General features: G+C 36.9%; 1 long non-coding RNA gene across 1 annotated transcript; it reads right to left on the reverse strand.

Moving 5' to 3' along the window:
• Positions 1–14,688: 14,688 nt before the first annotated feature.
• Positions 14,689–19,508, reverse strand: LOC139741877 (uncharacterized). The gene is made up of 3 exons (XR_011711650.1): positions 18,106–19,508; positions 17,328–17,458; positions 14,689–16,293 (listed from the first exon to the last, which is right to left on the reverse strand). It is a non-coding gene; the product is annotated as an uncharacterized lncRNA (long non-coding RNA).
• Positions 19,509–19,721: the final 213 nt, after the last annotated feature.

A 19,721-nucleotide genomic window follows, 5' to 3' on the forward strand; every position in this document is an offset into this window, starting at 1 on the left:
TCTTGTAAAATTTTACCAGTTTACGTGTTATCTCAATGGGAGAGCAGTTTTTCTGGCAGTGAAAATTGACATTACTATCTCTTTCGAGCACTAGCTCACTTATGCTCCGGTGAATTTTTCCCAGATTTTAGTATGTTATAGCCGAGACTTTGGGCTATCGTAAGTGTGCTTTCCATTTTTTCATACGACGTCGGCATCACGTCGAAAAACTTGGTTTAAAATGGCACGTGGTTTCGATGCAGCGTCATTTTGCTTAATACACAGGGCCTATGGAGCATGAAATAGGTCATTGCATAGCGCATCCGACTCGTAATCCTATGGTCCCTGGTTCGAAGCTCACTCCTGCCAATTTTTTTATACACATGTAATATTTTTTAAACACTTTTTTTTTCTATTTTTTCTTTAGTTCGTCTTAATATCCTTTCCTAACTTTATCTTTCTCTGATTTTTTAATGCTTCTCCTTCAAATTTCTATAAAATAACATAATCTTTTTCTTTATTTTTCTTTCTTTCTACTACTTTCTGTGCAATAGATGAAGAACAACAATGACTATCAGCCCCATACTTAGCACATGCTTAGTTCATGTCACGTACATTATTTCATAAGATAACAACTACTTGATCGGACACCATCTTGGGTATGTAAATTAGGGTCAAAGGTCATAAATGTTTCATCCTGTATCTTGGCGAATACATGTCCTATCTTTCCCATATTTTGCACACGCAATGACCATGTTACAAGGATCAGTTCACAAATAACCACTTTTTGCTCAGATGTCATCTTGTCTGTGTAAATTGCGGTCAAAGGTCATATGTACTTTTTTCTCTATCTTCGTTATGACGCGTTATCTCTATGGGAGGGAATTTTTCTAGATGTGAAAATTGACATGATTGTGTTTATCGAGCACTACCTCACTTACCCTTCGGTGAATTCCTCCCAGATTTTAATATGTTGTAGCTGAGACTTTGCGCTATCGCTAGTGTGCCCTTTGTTTTCAAGTTCATACGAAGACGAAATCATGTCAAAAAACGTGGTTGAAATATGCTTATCTTTGATGTATTGAATTTCACAACATAACCATTTTTTGCTCAGATGCCATCTTGTCTGTGCAAAGTGGGGTCAAAGGTCATATGTACTTCTTTCTGTATCTTCGTAATGACGTGTTATCTCTATGGGAGGGAATATGCCATTTTGAAAAAAAAAAAACAAATGAGGTTTACGGATTCAATATTTTCAATTCGTGTCTAATATGTTAGCATATTATGCCTTTTCCATTTTAGAATTGTTATAATTCTCCTGCCTGTGATGAAATTATATATGATGAGATACAAATAGCAATTTTTCCAGTTAAACGCCACGACCCTCTTGACTATGTAGGCCTCCATGGAATTTCCCTCGTCTAATTATGTTTGTTGTAATGGAATGTAAAATAAGCACGCTAGAAAAAAAAAATCACGGTTATAAACCATCGATCATTCAAAAAAAAAAGTTTGTATTTTGTCTTTTCGTCTCTTTGCCTATCTCTCCCTCTCTCTCGCCCTGTCTTTTCCATACATGTCTCTTTCCATTCCTAAAATGTAATGCTGATAAAGATATTTTCCTATCTGATAACAGGCCGAGAGATAATGGGTTCTCACATTCATGTCTAAAGGACTTTCAATCAGAGAACCTTTTATCATTAGTTAACAACTTAATTCGTAAATTTTCTTCCCAGTAGGGGGCCTATATTTCATACTACGCATGTTCACTTTTGTAATTTGGTCTTAATTACAATCATGTCTAGCTGTGGATGGTACATGGAACATACACACACACACACACACACACACACACATATATATATATATATATATATATATATACACACACACAAACTGCTTGAGAAACATAACGGCCTTATCCACAAGTATAAAACCCTTTATATTTTTTTTTTCATTGTTCATTTCATGATGAAGTGTTGATATTTATAAAAGTGAGAGCTGATGTGTGAAACATAATGTCAGAATGCAATCTATTCACTGCATACAGAACCTCAATTATGATTAAAAGACTGCTTCTTACTCCTACTGAATTAGTGTGACCAAACACAGCAAAATGCCTGTACATGCATAGCAATGTGTTCCGTTTGTCTGTCCTTTTGAGTATATTTTGTGAAGGTTAACCTCTTTTTGTAGCCTCTGTGTGTGAATTGAATGCCATCATGTGATGATCATTAGGTTTTGTACTTGCTGTCATAAAAATGAGGCAAAAAGCAGTCATTGCTTTTAGATCACTGGTTACACAGAATTTATTCTTCTTTCTTTAGTCGTTAGATGCTCACAAATTTGAGGACCTCTGGTCTTAGGGTGCACACTAACAGCAGGGGCAGATCAAGGAATTCCTTAAAGGGGGCCCTTTCGAAAACTAAATGGAGAATGTTCATTTTTTGTGTTTTTTTTTAAATCAAAAAGTAGCAATAACCTTCCCTTGAGAATGGCAAGAACATGCCTGCCGAAACGTCGAGATTGGGTAGGCCCTTTTCAGGGCCACACACTTACCCTAGAAAGAGAGGTAGACTGTGAAACCTTCTACCACCCAACGTTCTACCACCATGGAAGCGTGGAAAGATTTCATCATACATGTATAATAAAGAGGGATCACATGCCCGATGCACTTGTTGGAACGAAGGTCTCGTGACATGTTATATGTGACAAGATGCTTTCATCATTACGTAACTGGATTGCGCACCACACACCAAACACACTTTCATCATACAATAGAGCCACATTCCAACTTCTTGAGGTACGACTTCACTCCATTTACTAATAACATTCATTGACAACTGAATATAATTACGTTTAATTATCAATATGCACATTTTATTGTCATGTACATTGTGTATCACACGCAGGTGATAATCATAATTGTTCCCAAACTATTTAAACATTGCTGGAAACAAGCACTTCACCAATGTGGTGCAATATATACATGTATGAATTTCAAGAATTGCAAGTGTAACAAAACTGCCTCAACAAGGAATGGAATTGACTCTGGAAAATTGCATCTCCTTTTTGTAGTGGACGCAGGAGACCACTGGTCTTATGTCCATCTCCTTTGGAGGTTGAAGAGCCAGAGTGAAAGTATGACCTATGTCCATGGTTGATGGGAAGACGGGATTACGTGGCATGTATTATGCAATAAGTCTACACATGTACCTTTTTACATAACTGGGTCAAAGGACTGGTCAGCAAAAATTACCTCTTTTGTTTGTTTTTGCCATCTGGGGAGCGTCCAGAGAGAGAAACATGATTATAATACCAATTGAAATAGCCTTCTCTCTCGACCGGGGACTTAATTATAGTCAAACTAACAAAGTATGTGCTGCTACAAGGAGTATCCCCTGTACGTAAGTCCTGACCACCACTGACGTACGACAAAAAGAACAAGGAAAAGTAGAAATTACGCGGTGCGTAATATATGTCCCCGCCGGAAGTAGCATTTAGTAGCAAAATGTACAATATAGGTAAAAAGATCAAGGTCAAAGGTCAAAGAAGTCAAAGGTCAAAATTCTATGTAGAAGTTTTGAAGCCCTCACCTAGTGCCATCACATAAAGCAAACGGAATCGAAATCGGGTTACAAATGGCGAAGGAGTAGCATTTTGTAGCAAAATGTACAATTTAGGTCAAAAATCAAGGTCAAAGGTCAAAGAAGTCAAAGGTCAAAATTCTGTGTAGAAGTTTTGAAGCCCTCACCTAGTGCCATCATATAAAGCAAACGGAATCGAAATCGGGTTAGAAATGGCGAAGGAGTAGCATTTTGTAGCCAATGTACAATATAGGCAAAAAATCAAGGTCAAAGGTCAAAGAAGTCAAAGGTCAAAATTCTGTGTAGAAGTTTTGAAGCCCTCACCTAGTGCCATCATATAAAGCAAATGGAATCAAAATCGGGTTAGAAATGGCGAAGGAGTAGCATTTTGAAGCAAAATGTACAATATAGGTCAAAGGTCAAGGTCAAAGGTCACAACTGAAATTCTTTATAGAAGTTTCAAAGCTCCCATGTAGTGCTATCATATAAAGCAAACAGAATCAAAATCGGGTTAGAAATGGCGAAGGAGTAGCATTTTGAACATTTTGATCACACACGGACGCACGGACGGACGCACGGACGGACACACGGACACACACACGTACGGAGCCCGTTTCATAGTCCCCTGCTCGAACTCGTTCGGCGGGGACAAAAACAACCGTATATACACCGTCTTATTACCTGCCAGCAAACAATATCAATGCATGTACATAACTGAGTATGCAGGTTGTAAAAAGCAAACAAAACTGATTGTAAATTACACATGACGTCGATTTGACTGAACTGTGTGTTGATTCAACGACCTCAAGCAAGAACCATTCATTATAGCATGGACTTGATATATAACATGGACAGATAAAGGTCTGTAATGAAAAGTACAAACAAAGTATATCGGCAAGTTACATATATGACACAAAAATTGCATGTCATCTTGCTGGTGTGATTCTGCGATGGCAGCCTCTAAGTGTTTTAATACATTTAGTGTATTGCATAAAGCACATGAAGTCATATTCAATAGAAATATGGGCACTTAACTTATCTGGTTGGTGTGCATATGCCCGTGGTAAGTTTTGTTCTACGGAGGTAATGCCATGACCATGCAAAAGAAATTAAGATTATAACAAATTATCACACACACACACACACAAATCTGTATAAAGTGCATACAGCCAAGGTGTATACATAACGATTAATTGCGATTACCTATGATATTCACATAGTATACACATTAAATTGTCGTGTTGAAATCTACCTCAAAGCCTTGACATTGTCAGGAGTGATAGCAGACGCCTCGTAAATTAATGAAATAATGTTATCTTTAATAACGATTCCATATAACGCGCCGGCCATTTGACGTGGCGCCCCAATCTCGTTTGTCGGACACCACGGGTGGATCCAACTTTGCAGCGGGCGGAGTTGCTATTTCAAACTAACGTGGTACGTGCTGCTACACACTCCCCCCTACGCCCCCCTCCCCTTTCTGGACCTGCCACTGATCAGGTGTCTGACACAATATATGGAACATACATGTCATTTTTTTTTGACAATAAGTCATTGTTAAAAACATTACCCTTGCATTTTTTTTTTCATCCAAGCAGAAAGAATTACAGGCCTCACTTGTGGCCACCTTCAACCAACTGACTTAACTGTCTCCGAGGTTCAAGGAGGGTGGTCAATATCTACCATACTCTTGGTATCCTTCATTCATTTCACATGACATTGTAACCTTATAACAACTCCTTATGTTATATAAAACATGATATACACAATATGCGATTATCTCTTGTGGCTATTCAAACCTTTCTTTGCTTGATTCACCTCACAGTATACACAGCACCTCTATTATACGTAAATATATCAAACTACAGATGAGTACAACAGTTAGAGCAAACTAACCCTTTCCTGTTATTCACCTCACTCTGATAAAACAAGCAAAGTACCATGTATTATGCTCTTTTATGATCATGAAATATTTCTCTGAAAGTTTCCCCTGGTGCAGGGATGCTTGGGAGCGCCCGACTCCAGTGTGGAGTCGATTAAGACGACACCAGTCCTTTCCTGGGAGGTTGCAGCCAGGGGGATGAGATGAAAGTGACACCATGTTAGTGAGTCTGCCTGCAGGCTGTTGTTCCTTCCATTTATTGTTGAGTCAGCCCTTCCAAGTGAGGTTCCTATTCTCTGAGAGGGCTTGTACAGTCCTAACAAAAGGTTCCCTGCTTTTTAAGACACTGTCTTGGCAAGACAGCATGCATCTTGATACGGAGAAGGTGGTATTCTTCGGTGACAGCATTCAGTGCTCCCTGTCTTGTGGCTGTTTCTCTTCTATGGTGATGGGGTGAAATGCCTGCTAGCACAGGGAGCTGGTGGGTAGGGGTTGGTTTAAGGCAACATGTGATGGTGTGGAAAGCAGAGTTGAGTTAGGCATCCATTTTCTTAGTATGGCAGCTATGCCCCCAGCCAGAGACACAGTATTTTGCTGGAGCATACACAAGGGCAAGGGCGGTGGAGCGGAGGGTGGTAAAATCGGCTCCACAGTCATGACCCGTAGTCTGCGTAGAAGGCACACTCTGGCAGATGCTTTCCCAGCTACATTCAGGGCATGGTGATGGAAAGTGAGTGAGAGTGTCTTGCATGCCATACAGTTTGATGTAGGGTTGACAGTCATCTACACAGTAGAGATAGATGTGATCCACAGGTGGTCTGATTCATTTGGGCCTTCAACAAGTAGACTCTTACTCCCTGTATCACATCAAGAGAATTCTGCAAAGCTGGAATGTTCTCTCTATTGAGCAAGGCCTGGCATAAAAGACATAAAAGACTTACTGTTACCAACGCAGGAAACTCCTCTTTCAACATCGTTACAATATTAGCATAAAAATGATATTTGCTGTGTACTGGGAAAAAAGTACAGTATACATATATCAGTGTGAAAACTGCTAATGACATAGACTTTTAACTTCGAAAGGCTTTCTTGTGTATATGTCAGACACATTGGCCTGAATTCACTAAGGTGGTACAATTGAAAAAATCCTTAAAATCATGCATGGACAATTTCTATGGAGTGCCAGTGTCACATGGTCTACCGTAAAAACGGGAATGTTCACGTGCATCTTAATTTCATAAATTTTATTTTTTTATGTGAACTGAACGTCACTGGCAATTAGCGAAAATTTCATGCCACAAAAAAGGTTATAAGCCCCAATTTGCGAAAAATTTGTGTCATGTTTTACAGTATTTTCTTACAAATTAGGCTATGTGTAACTTGGTGCTCCATATAAATTGTCTATTGTTTAAAGCATGGTTTCAGCCAAGTTTGGTGAAATTTAGTCATGGAATTTTCAAGAAGATGAAAATGTGAAAAGTTTATGCATGACACAGGATGGACAACGCATAACAAATGTCAAATGGAGAGTGATCGCAGTAGCTCACTTGAGCCTTTGGCTCGATTGTGATGAAAAGGAGAGGATTTAAGAAGAGAAAAAAATTACCTCTGAAATACTTGGATGAAAGGATGGAGATGTCGGGCACAAACACAGCCCAGTTCAACCTGCAACAGGCAAAAGAAAAGCCATTGGATATTGGTCATTTGGATATAACCAAAGACTGATGTGTTATTCTGCCATTTCTTTGCTTGCACATAGGCTGGCAAACACTTATAATAATAGCAATCAATCAATACAAAGTTTTGAGGAAACAAGGGTTTGAGCACAAGCACCTTATTGTTGATTATATATGCTTCATAGAAACTGCGCAATATAAATTCACAATTATTTAAACATTTTCATTACCTCCTTTGCCTTGATTTTCTTCTTCTCATCAGAGACAGATCTAGGAATTCCGTAAAGGAGGCACGAACCCAATGCCCCCCTGCCTGCATCTGCCACTGCTCTTGACACTTACCACACGATCAAAAACTCTTTTCCTTAGCATTCAATTTTCTGCATTAATATACAGTACATTTCCTCAAATGATCAGTTTGCAAAATCTAGTTCCCATAGTAACCACAATAATCTTCTAGGCTATGTTATATTGCTGTTCAATGTCTGTCTCATGTCTGTTCTTTGTATTACTTCAATTCTGTATCTGTTCTATTTCACTTCAATTCTGTTCTACATTGTAATGATTGTATGCTGCAATGATCACATTTCTGAACTTTAAGGAAACTGTCATTAACAACTACTTTGAAACAAAATTGACAAATCTCATCTAGAATCTACATCAACTGCCACTTAATATCCTATTAGCACTATTGCCAAAATAAACTTACAGCCAGGATAAGTCTCTAAGTAATTTCTGAAAGATACAAATCTCAGCTTTTCGTTTCATGTTGTCATGGATCACAATATTTCTTTCAAGAAACATTCAAAGATCATTACTTTTGTCATATCGATTTTGTCTATTCGTGTGTCTTAATATTACAGTCATCTGGCCACTTTTTGTCTTGTAATATCAGTGTTTTCTGTAATAGTCTTACTTTTGTTGAAGACTTGCTTCATATTCACATGCATGATCTTTTCAGTGGATCCCTCCATGCTTTGCATGTTTTGCTCATTGCATATTTTTTTTAATTACTTCGATCACTCCTGTATTAACTATAATGTATCACTACTACCGAGTCTTTTTTTTAATTGTTGTATACTCTCTCCTACATTTGTTATCACACTGTTGTGTTAGCCTAATTCTGTATTATAAAAAGAAATACAACAAAAAATAAATGTTACTGTCAAAGTGGATATTTTCGCGTGACTAATTTTTCGCACTTGGCCGGGTCAGAAGAGTTTCGCGTATTTTTAATTCCGTGGAATCAAGACATCACGCACAGGCACATATGGCAAGCAAAAATATTTGCGTGCTTTTATTTTCGCGCTAGTTTCTGGTTGCACGCAATGCGTGAAAATTTGAACACCGCGAACATTTCCACTTTTACAGTACTTGATTTGAGAATATACCACATTACTTTGGACAAACCTACATTAACACTCATCAAAACTGTATTCTAATAGCTTCATGGTAACTGTAGTAAAGGGGAATAACTTCAGCATGAAGTGTATCTATACCTGTGCTATACACATGATCAATCAATGTATCACCTTCTGTAGTAGCATCAAGTACATGTTGTTGATATCCGTAAGAACACATTAATTTACGCACACATGAATCACTTGAATCTTGTCTGAGATTTTCATTGAAGTCACCAATAACTATGCATTTTGTACTTCTCTGCTGCAATTCTATGAGTAATCTTTTTAGTTGCTTACAAAATTGTTTCTTGCCATATCTAGGAGGTCTATATATCACTGAGATGAGACATGAAGGACAGGTTACTGCAAATGTAATATATTCTAGATTATTGACATGTAAATCCAGCCTACTAACATATCTGATTTTAGAATACACTGCAACTCCACCATGTGCTTGATTTTTTAGTGCAGAAAATAAGGGACTTTCATCTGAATAAGACTTGGACCGAGGCTGATTGTACATTTTAAACTGATCTAAATTCACATCAAAAATGTCATCATTAAGCCAAGTTTCAGTTAAACAAATAATATCAGAACTTTTTAACAGGAAATTTGATTGGATATCTTTGAAATGTGCTTTAAGACCTTGAATGTTATGTAACATTACACTCATAGTTGCAATGGAGACATCATTGTCAATGTTCGTGTCATCAACAAATGTTGGCATGTTCTCTAAACTTTCTTTAACAGCTGGATTGCAATACATAGCTTTTGGATCAAAATTTTCAATCGTTAATCCACATAATGATGTAACACGGCTCAGAGCTACATATGCTTGCCCAGGCAAAAATATATTTTTGAGAGAAACAACAGCTTTTTCCATTGTCATGCCTTGCACTTTATGTATTGTGCATGCGTATGCTAATTTCAAGGGAAATTGTTTCCTGGTATATTTGTTTCCAATTGATTCCTGTTGTATTTCGATTGTCTGAGTTCCTACGTTTTCATTGTCAAATTTCACCAACACACTTGTAGGTCTTGCATTTTCATTTACTCTAACTATGTCAGTTACTGTGCCAATGCAGCCATTTGATAAACCTTTAGTCACATTCACATTTTTGATAAGCATCACTCTAGAACTGACAGCAATCCAAAGATACGCAGGCAAAGAAGCTTTTGTACATCTCCGTGGTTTGTCACATGTTTTGTTTTTACCCTCATCACTGAGTTCAGAATCTTCTGCATTAATACATATGATATTTGTGCATTTCTTGTGAAGCATTATCTTATTCCAGTCATTAACTTGCTTGTTTGAAGAATATATATGCAATGCATCCTCACACTGTTCTCCAGTTTGGCATGATTGAAGAACTGCTATATCACCACTAGATAATTCATCTTTCTTTCCTTTTATCCTTAATTTGTTCAAAAGAATAGCAAACTTTGCATCATCCTTTTGTCTCATTATTTCATCCAAGTTAATTATAGAGAAGTTGTCTGTCCATAAAGAACTTTGCAGTGTATCTTTATACAACGGAGCACCTTTTACTGGGGGTAACTGATAGAAATCTCCAACTGCAATAACTGAAACCTTTCCAAATGGAGCATCATCACGTGTTTGCTTTATTTGCCTTAAACGTCCATGTATATACCACAATAGCTTCTGATCAACCATGGATACTTCATCAATTATTAGTATTTGCAATTGTCCCAGCTGATTACGTAGATGACTTATCTTTTCTTCTCCAAGGGGTTGGTAAGGTAGTGTAGCAGAAATGGGTATGGACAAAGCACTGTGAATAGTACTACCATCAATGTTGTAAGCTGCAATTCCAGTTGGGGCTACTTTCATAATTGACATATCATCTGGATTATGCATCATTCTGCTAAGAATTCTTGTGCCTTCATTACATATGCATTTCACTAGATGACTTTTTCCTGTTCCAGCACCACCTGTCACAAATATCTGAAATGGTGTGGGTTCTTTTCCATTAACTCTGTCAAGACACCATTGTCTTATTTTGTAGAACACCTTTTGCTGCTTGCTATTTAAAGTTCTTAATAAGACATTACTGTCTTCTCTCGAAATGCTACATGATCGAAATTCTATGCCATATGACTCTTTCTCCTGAGATTTTGATTCAAGATCTGGAATTCTAAATTCATTGTCAGCATCTTCAACTTCTACTTGGATTTTTGTTGTTTCATGTCTTTCAACTTCTGTTTCTGGACAGAGTAGTCCCCATGCATCTTCTTGTGCACCAAATTTCTCAAGATATTCTTGTGCTTGATCAATTGTATCAGCATTTTTTTCATACTGCCTGAGATTTTCATTGACAATACCTTTCACACTTTCCAGATTCTTATTAAACATTCGTACAGATCCAGTTTGATAAAATTCCTGAAATGTCAAAAATTGATCAGGTTTCAACTGTTTATCAGTTCGAAATGGCAAAAATAGTTGCAGTATGCTCTGATAATATTTTTCAGGGGTTACAGTTGGTGAAAAACGAGGATATCTCACCACAGCATCATTGGTCCTTGATCGTTTTTGTACATAGCCCAGCTGATCTTTCAATTTGAACACCTTCTCTTTCTGTTTCTTACCCTTTATATCAGATTCACTGAGTAGTCTATACTTTGAACAAAATGTGGCTAAACACATACTTTCAAATTCAAAACCATCAGGTCGGGCTTTGTATTTATCAATTCTATTTGGCATCCATGGACTCCTATCATCATCGTCTCGTCTGTTTTGAATAACACTCAATGGTAAGCTCATTCTCACAGGGTTTGGTCCAACAGGTATAAACTCTACTTTTCTTGAGCATTCTTTCAATCTCAGGCTACAAACACGATAGACACTTTCTTGCGCTGAAACTTCACGGTTTTGCATATACACATGTCCTATTTCTTTCATACTTTTTTTTGCATCTTCATTGCCCTCTCTCATTTCACTTTCTGCATTTTTCAAGAGCAAACCCATCTCTCTTTCTGCTTTTGACATGTATGACACAACATAAACAACACAGGCATACTCATTTGTTATATACTGCAAATCCATATTGGCATTCCAAGCTTTGAGTAAGAATGGATTATACTGATTCACCCATATATCTTTTGGATCTCTTCTCATCACTATACCTTCTTTTGTAGCTACAGCATTATAAGCATCTTCAAATTCCTTTTGAGACATTCCAAGAGCTTCAAACAGCTGTCTTGCATTATCATATCTCCCTTCCACACATGCTGAATCCTTTACTGTAGACAGAATATCTTGAGCTTCAGCAGTGACTTCTGGGTTACCATCAGGCTTCACAACAAATGTTTTGTCAGAAGGTGGTCTTGGAAAATTAAATCTACAGGTAGTTCCCTTTTTCTTGCATGATTTTGAATGTTTTTTTGAGTGAAGCTGAACATTACTCACTATTTCATGTAGTTCCTCATCTTCATCTTCACATGGAATGTTGCATGAAATGTATTTATCAACAAAATCTACAACAGTTTCATTTTTGTCAATACCCAAATTAGGTGCATTTTCAACCCAGAATAAACAGTGTGTGTGTGGAGATCCTCTCTGCTGAAATTCAATTCTGTAAAAGTAGTCAACTATCTTTCCAATAGGCTCTGCCTGAGAAAGAATCACTTTGTTCAAGAATGTATGAAAGCGTTTATCAAACATACGTGCTACTGTCACTGGATTTGATTTTAGTAAGTTACACTTATCTGTCCAATCTAGATCATTTGCTTTTCTTCTATCACCTTGTTGATTTAGTAAAGTATTAATAACTTCAGGCCATCTCATCTCAGCTGATGAAAATGATGCAAACCATGTAGGCTTTCCAAGTTGTCTAACCATTGCTAATACATCTTTTTGTGTAGATTGCCAATATGGAGGTGTTCCCCGTATTTGTTTCAGAAATTTGTATCCTTTATTCGAATCTAGTATCTCATGAAGTTTTCTTGCATCTTTTAGATCTGAACATTGCATCGATATGGGATTATCTGATTCCTCTGAGCTTTTTCTGAGAGCTATAGAAACATTAGAAAGTATTTGTTGCAGTTCATAAATACACTGAGCATAGAAGATATATTCTGTATTTTTTGCAAATCTGTTGTCAACATGCATCAGACGATTATGCAAATAACGACCAAGTGTTACGTCAATGAACCTAGCATCATGAAATGTTGGCTGGCCTGTTGGAAATAGAGCAGGAAAACATTTTGCCTCATTACTCTTATCCATCAACAGTGATACGGGAGTATTCTTTTCACAAGGTGCACAACATATGATATCATCGAAAAACTGATCAAGCACTTCTTGCCTAATATCAACCCTCTGTAAACATGTGTCCAACTGAATGCCTTGCAATTGTCCATCTTGATCATCCTCTATATTATCGTCATCATCATAAGTTTCACTTGAATCTAACGGTTTAACACAAGCTGCTTGAGTATTTTTCTCTGATAAATCAGAGGTCCATTCATTATCTATAGCAATATCTGAATACCACTTATTATTTCTCTTCAAATATTCCAATGCAGCTACCACATTTTTTTTCTTGACAAACTGATATTCATAATATCCTTTATACGACAGTTTCCTCTTCAGTTTCACGCGAATGAATTGATCATCAGTCTCTGGCCGAGGTAAGATCTTTACAGTTTCATCTGTGCGTGAAGGTACACAAACTGTTGGGCCATGTACTCCATACTGTCCTCCTTTTGGCAGGTTCAAAATTTTCATAAATGGAATGTTTAGTGCAATCAAATGTGTTTCCAACTGATTCAGATTTTCAAGTTCCGCAGGAATAGCATGTAATTGTAAGTTATTTCTGCTAGCTTCAGCAGGCATATTACCAGCTAATAATTTCCTGTGGCAAGTGTAACAAATCCATAAAGAGTTTCTTGGTGACTTTACTATTTGACAGTCAACATCACAATCATCATTGCATGTATGCAAGAACTCGTCTTTTAAGCATTTTGGATCGTTATATTTTGCTTTTGTGCACTTCAATACTTGATTTTTGAATAATAATTTCAAACATACACAACATACATATTCAGGGCCATGTGAAACAATTTCCCTAAATTTTTTTAAAACATGATCACGATTTCTCATATTCATTTTCTCTTGCTTTTTTCGTTTCACATTTCTCATCGCAACTTGCTGTCTGTACACAGAATTTGTCCTGTACTTATTGCTAGCAACTTTTCTCATAAATTTCTTAAGCCTTTCTCTGAATGAAGCATTTTTGTAATATCTAGCTTTCCTCAGTTTCTTAAGCTTTTCTCTGAATAAAGCATTGCTGTGATATTTAGCTTTCCTCAGTTTCTTAAGCCTCTCTCTATATAGAATATTGCTTCCATAGTTAACTTTTCTCAATTTCTTCAGCCTTTCTCTGAATGAGGCATTGTTTTGATATCTAGCTTTCATCTTTGTGCTCATCGCTTTCTTCACATTTTCTCTGTAAGTGGGATCCAAGGAGTACCTGTCTTTTTGTCTCTTCCTAATTTTGTTTTTCTTTTCCACCCTGTAAGGTATATCTGTTTGATATTTTACTTTCTCTGCAGCTGCTTTTTTAAGTTTACGAAATAGAAAAGGCTGCTCATCTGAAAAAAATTCTGTTTCTAACTGCTTTTGCTCATTTTTTTTCATCCTTCTTTGTGCTCTCATTCGATCCCTATTTTTTTGTCTGGTAACATTAGCACTACTTTTTTTTCTTTGTGTTTTCCTTTTCCTGGTTTGCATTGTAGTTTTAACATCTTCAGATTCTTCAGTGTGCCTACTCATTTTAACTGCAGGTTCAATGTCATGCTCTAATACTTCATTGTTTAACACATTGAGTTGACAATCACTGACAGGTTTTGCAACTTTCCTCTTTGTTGTGCGTTTTTTCTTTCTTGTCACAGGTGCTTCCATATCAGTAATATTTTGTGATCTTGACTGCTTTTGACATGAACTTGATTTTTGCAACGTTGGACATACGGATTCTATGACATCGTAATGATTGCCATTTGTGTGTTGCAAGTAAATACCTGTTTGTGATGTAATATTTCCAAATTGAAGTTTGCTCCCACCAAATACTTTCCATTTTGAACCATAATTTTCATATATATAAATATCAGTATCTAGTAAATTTGATAAGGCCATTATTTCCAATTCTGTAGCCCATGTGCCATTGTTGAATACTCTTTCCTTTCCAATGTATTCTACAATATCTGTGTATCCTGATCTTAAAAGGCTTACATAATCTTCCTTGTTTTGTAAAATATGCTTAACTATTGCTTTTCGAACATCACGGTGTGAATCTTCCTTGCCACATGTGACATATGATATAGCTCTGTAAAAGCAATTTCCATCACCAGTAATTCTATAGATAGTCAATGGTTGTGACAGGATAGTAATATCACCATTTTCTACCATATCTTTTTGCATATCATTACTGCTACATTTGTCATTAACCTTTATACCGAATTTGCAACAAAACTTCTCTCTATCAGATTTATTTACAGGTCTGTACATGAGATCAATCTTTTTTATTTCCCCTACTTGTTTCATCTCGGATGCATCAATGTTAGCATTTACTGTCTGTTCAAATGTGTTTTGTAATGGAATTTGTGTCTCTTGCAAATCTGATACCATTATTTGTTTGGACATCATTTTCTTCAGTCTAACACTGCATTTCTTTAATGTCAGCTTTTTAGTAATCTTAGATGATTCATCATGACTTTCCTTCTTGTTTTCTACATTTGTATCTAAATTCACATGAAATACAGGTAATTTCTCATCCAAAGTACTAGCCAAAGCAGCAGTTACACTTTCCACTGCGTCAAAATGATTGCCTCCAGTGAACAGAATATATATGCCTCTCTCTGTTGTTACTTTGTTGTAGTATCCAGGTTTCCTTGCAGACAGTATTTGCCAATTTTCTGTTCGATCATCATACACATATATATCACGATCTAGCATATGTGCCATTGAACTAATATCAGCGTGACCAGCCCATGTTCCTAAATCCATCAATTTCTCTCGAAGTACAAAGTCCCTGACACTCTCATATTTCACTGTGTCTATTACATTTTTAAACAAATCACCCGTTTCCAGTAAATGTGCCACATTGGATTTCCTGAGCATGAAATGGTTTCTTTCGCTGCCAGTAACTACATGAGCAATACTTCTGTAAAAGCAGTTGCCATCACCCATAACTCTCTTGATATTTACAGGTGTCCCAATATACAAACTTTCATTTCTATCTTCCATTGATTCATTGGCAGTACCACTGTAGCTGAAATTCAATTTATTGCATAAAGACTGCTTGTCTACGTACGTAATCGGCACAAATTTGAAATTTCGATCTCTTCTTTCCGTTGTCTTCTCAACTGAAACAAATTCAACTTCATTCTCATTTCCATAGTCATCACTGTTTACATTTACTCTGTTTCTCTTTGTTTCATTTTGAGTCATACAGCTATCACTGTTAATTCCTTTAACATGATCACAATGTTTTGACATGTTGCTATTTTGATCATTTGTATTCCTACATGCAGTATTTACTGAGTTTGATCTCTTGGAGCCACTAGTTGTCAATGCATTTTTCTTAGAATTGGATTCTAATGCCAGACCGGTTAGTTCAAACTGAGTAGTACGTAAATCACATGCCATTGATTTTGCCAAATTCAAACAGTGTACCTGTATACCTTGCCATGATGAAATGCTAAGCAAGACACTGCATCCATCTTATACCAAGTACCCATCATGACTTCTGGAATGAGAATCAAATACATAATAACCATTGTCATGTGTAATGATTGCAAATGTACTCTCAGCAAAATTCATAAGACATGCATCATATCTGCATAGTTCTTGTTCTAAGGCTTGGCTCAATGACAAAGCACCAAAATTTGACAAATTGTTTTGATTTCCATCCAACACTCCATATTTTGATTCAGCATAGGTTATTTGAAATTTTTCATCCAGAATATGAAGTTCCTTGGGTAATTCATCTATCATTACAAGCTCTTCATTCAGTGGTGAATCCTTCTTTATGTAATAATACAACTCATTCCCAAGTGTCAGAATCTGATCAAGATCACGAGATCTCATTTCGATTCCATTCTTTGTTTGGGTGTAGAGAACTGCCACAAGGGAATTACATGCACATTGTTTGCCAGCAGTGTAACCAAATCGTTGATCACCTTGATTAAAATTTCCTTGTGCGATTGTTTTGGTCATAGGATATGATTGCCTTCTACCACATTCAGAACTTGAGAGTGAAACATGCTTACAGACACGTTCTTCAGTCTCTAAATCACTTGCAGCTGGTTCATCATCTAATACATGTACTATTGATTCCTGTACATCATATGAATTGTGGTGGTCAGCACTTTTCGCAGAATCATCATTCATTACTATGCAGTCAGATGGATTAGTAGTTTTTTCACTTTCAGGCAAGAATATTGAATCATTACAAACTTCAGCACACTGTGTAGCTGAAACAGGTCTCTGACATGGAGAGTGAACACTTACATCTGTACAACAATTCACAGGGAACAATTCCTTCACTGATATTTGTCTGTCACTTTCAACATCTTTTCTTCCACTGTAACATGGGTTTAGTTCATGCACATTGTGCATTCTGTCACATTTCACTTTGGAGATATCATTCGAGCTTGTGTTGTCTCTACTTGTGGAATTACTGTCCTCATGGTCAGATGTTTCATTCTTACACAACTTTTCATTCTTTGCTACATGTTCTCCTTCAGGAATGTCAGGTTTGACCTTTCCATTATTACGCACCTGTGAGTCAGCATTTTTTTCCGGTAGCACACTTTGTCTGTTGATCTTCGTGAAACGACCTTTCTTTCTTGGTTGCCGTGCATTTCCACCTCCATAGAGCCTGTTCACATTCCAAACTTCTTTTTCAATGTCTGTGGAAGGGACAGAGGCACATGTAGTCTGATCACCATTCGGTACGCAACATTCATTACTCATATTCGGAGTGCTTTTAGCCACATCAGCCCAACTTCTCTGTGTTTTTGCATAGATTTGCTCAGTGTATTTTGCCATCACACGAGGTGACTGAACACACTTTGAATATACATTCAATACAGATTCAGTATATACCTGCAGACTATCATTTCGTTCTGTGTCCAAGTTTGCATTCACATTTTGCTTCACGAGTTTACCAGGTTCTTTTTGCTTCGTTTCTGCTTTTGATTTCTTGCCCTTGCTGGTCTTGGCTCTTTTCTGTTTTTCAAGATAGTAGGCTTTCATTGCTTTGCCAATGTAGGTCACACCAGGTTGGAGAGGCACACCATTTACTGATCTCACTGAGCTCTTGTTAAAGGTCTTGGTCTTGGGATTGTCAGTCATTGTTTGGGATGTAGTCACTTTTGTCTTCCTTGATTTCACAGTTATCCAACCATCATCAACTGCAGTTTCTAATGGCTGAAATTGGCTCTTGGTCAGATTTGTCATGAAAGTCGAATCTGATTCATCTCTCTCACAATCTGCTCTTTTCTGCACACACACATTTGTCATTTCTAGAATTCCATTGTCCTTTCTTTTCACATACCGGTACCTCTTTTTCAGTCTCTTGCTTGGTTTCCTTCTCTGGTTGCTCTTGCATGATGAATGTGAAACATCAGCACCAGAATCTTCATCACCAATGTCTTTGAGAAGCTCGTATCTGTTGAAATGACAGGGAATGCCAATTTTGTCAAAGATGCGATGGGCAATATTATTGCTTCCACATGCTGAACATATCCAAATCAACCTTGCATCACACAGTCTAGCCTCAGAAATAGTTCCTGTACACATCACATGAAACTGCTTGCCACAATCCTCACATGGTACTCTGCTTTCATTTTCATTGATCACATTACAACATGCATCACATTCACTGACCTCTACATTTCTCAAGTCGCAACTATGGAGGATATCTAGGATATCACCAATAACATTCTTGAATTCACTTGCTTCCATTGTCAAACTACAGGGCTTTGAAAGTAGGTACCTATTACCAAATAAATGTACTGTTCAATCAATATATTCCTTGAATCACTATACTTATATGAATCAGGTCTACCCCTGGTACTCTGTATTGCAATTGACAACAAAATTGTAGAATTGTATTGCCTTGAAAGCTAATATATACGTGAACTGTATTACACTGTACAATGTACTTGCAATGAGGCTGTGACACCAGTCCTTATAATGTTTCTACCAACAGGTGGCGCTTCTTATCTACCGAGAAAAATTATTTGTACAAGGTGTGTTGTTTAATTAGTTACTACCAATAGGTGTCGCTTTTTGTCTGCCAAGAAAAATTATTTTGTGCAATGTGTGTATTCTTAATTGTTTCTACCAACAGGTGGCGCTCTTTGTCTATTACCTGCTAGTAATGGCTACTGCGGCAATTTCAGGAATGCGATTATAGCACTCGCACCTTTGCTTATCTTTGTGTACACCTATCTTGCCACCAGAAGAAGACTTATAAATTGTCTACCGCAATAACGTTTACCACATATAATGCTTTTGTCTTAAGATGGTGCTCTTCAATTCTCTTTTACCGTAAATTCCCCACTCAAGACACCGTTTCTCAAGTGATGCAAGACTATATTTCTATTTTTAAATTTTCAGCAAACTTCTCGCCTCCTGTAAGAGAATTCTCTTTCAATTATGATTCTCTTCAATTCTGATTGCTTTATAGTTTTCACCTCCTTTACAGAATGCACTCTTTATTCAACACTCCTTAAAACTCTTTTGTTAGATTTCGACTCTTTTTCTCCTCAATTCTGACTCTTCCTCTCTTATTACTCTTTCTCTCTTTGATTCTAACTCTTTCTGTCTTTGATTCCGACTCTTTCTGCCTCTGATTCTGACTCTCTCTCTCTCTCTGATTCTCTTTGAAATTATTTCAAGTTCTTTCAAGATAGAGTAGGATCAAAGATTCAGGTTTGCTGAAGATTCAAATTCAGTTAGAGCAGATAGAGTTTTATCTTTGTAATCACAGTCTTCTATTTGTGCAACTTTAAATATCCCAGGTTGGTTCCTTTTTTTTTTACAAATTTGCCGATTTCTAAAGTATGTAATAGCAATTTTATAAGATTGTATTTACTCTAATCAAGCCCGTTTTTTCTCTATCACAATTTATATCCCAAGACAAATTCACAAATGACAATGTTTTTT

Source organism: Diadema antillarum, unplaced genomic scaffold (assembly GCF_040938485.1).
Source record: "Diadema antillarum isolate AM-2024a unplaced genomic scaffold, OU_Dant_1.0 seq00000961_RagTag, whole genome shotgun sequence".
Classification (NCBI taxonomy): Eukaryota; Metazoa; Echinodermata; class Echinoidea; order Diadematoida; family Diadematidae; genus Diadema; species Diadema antillarum.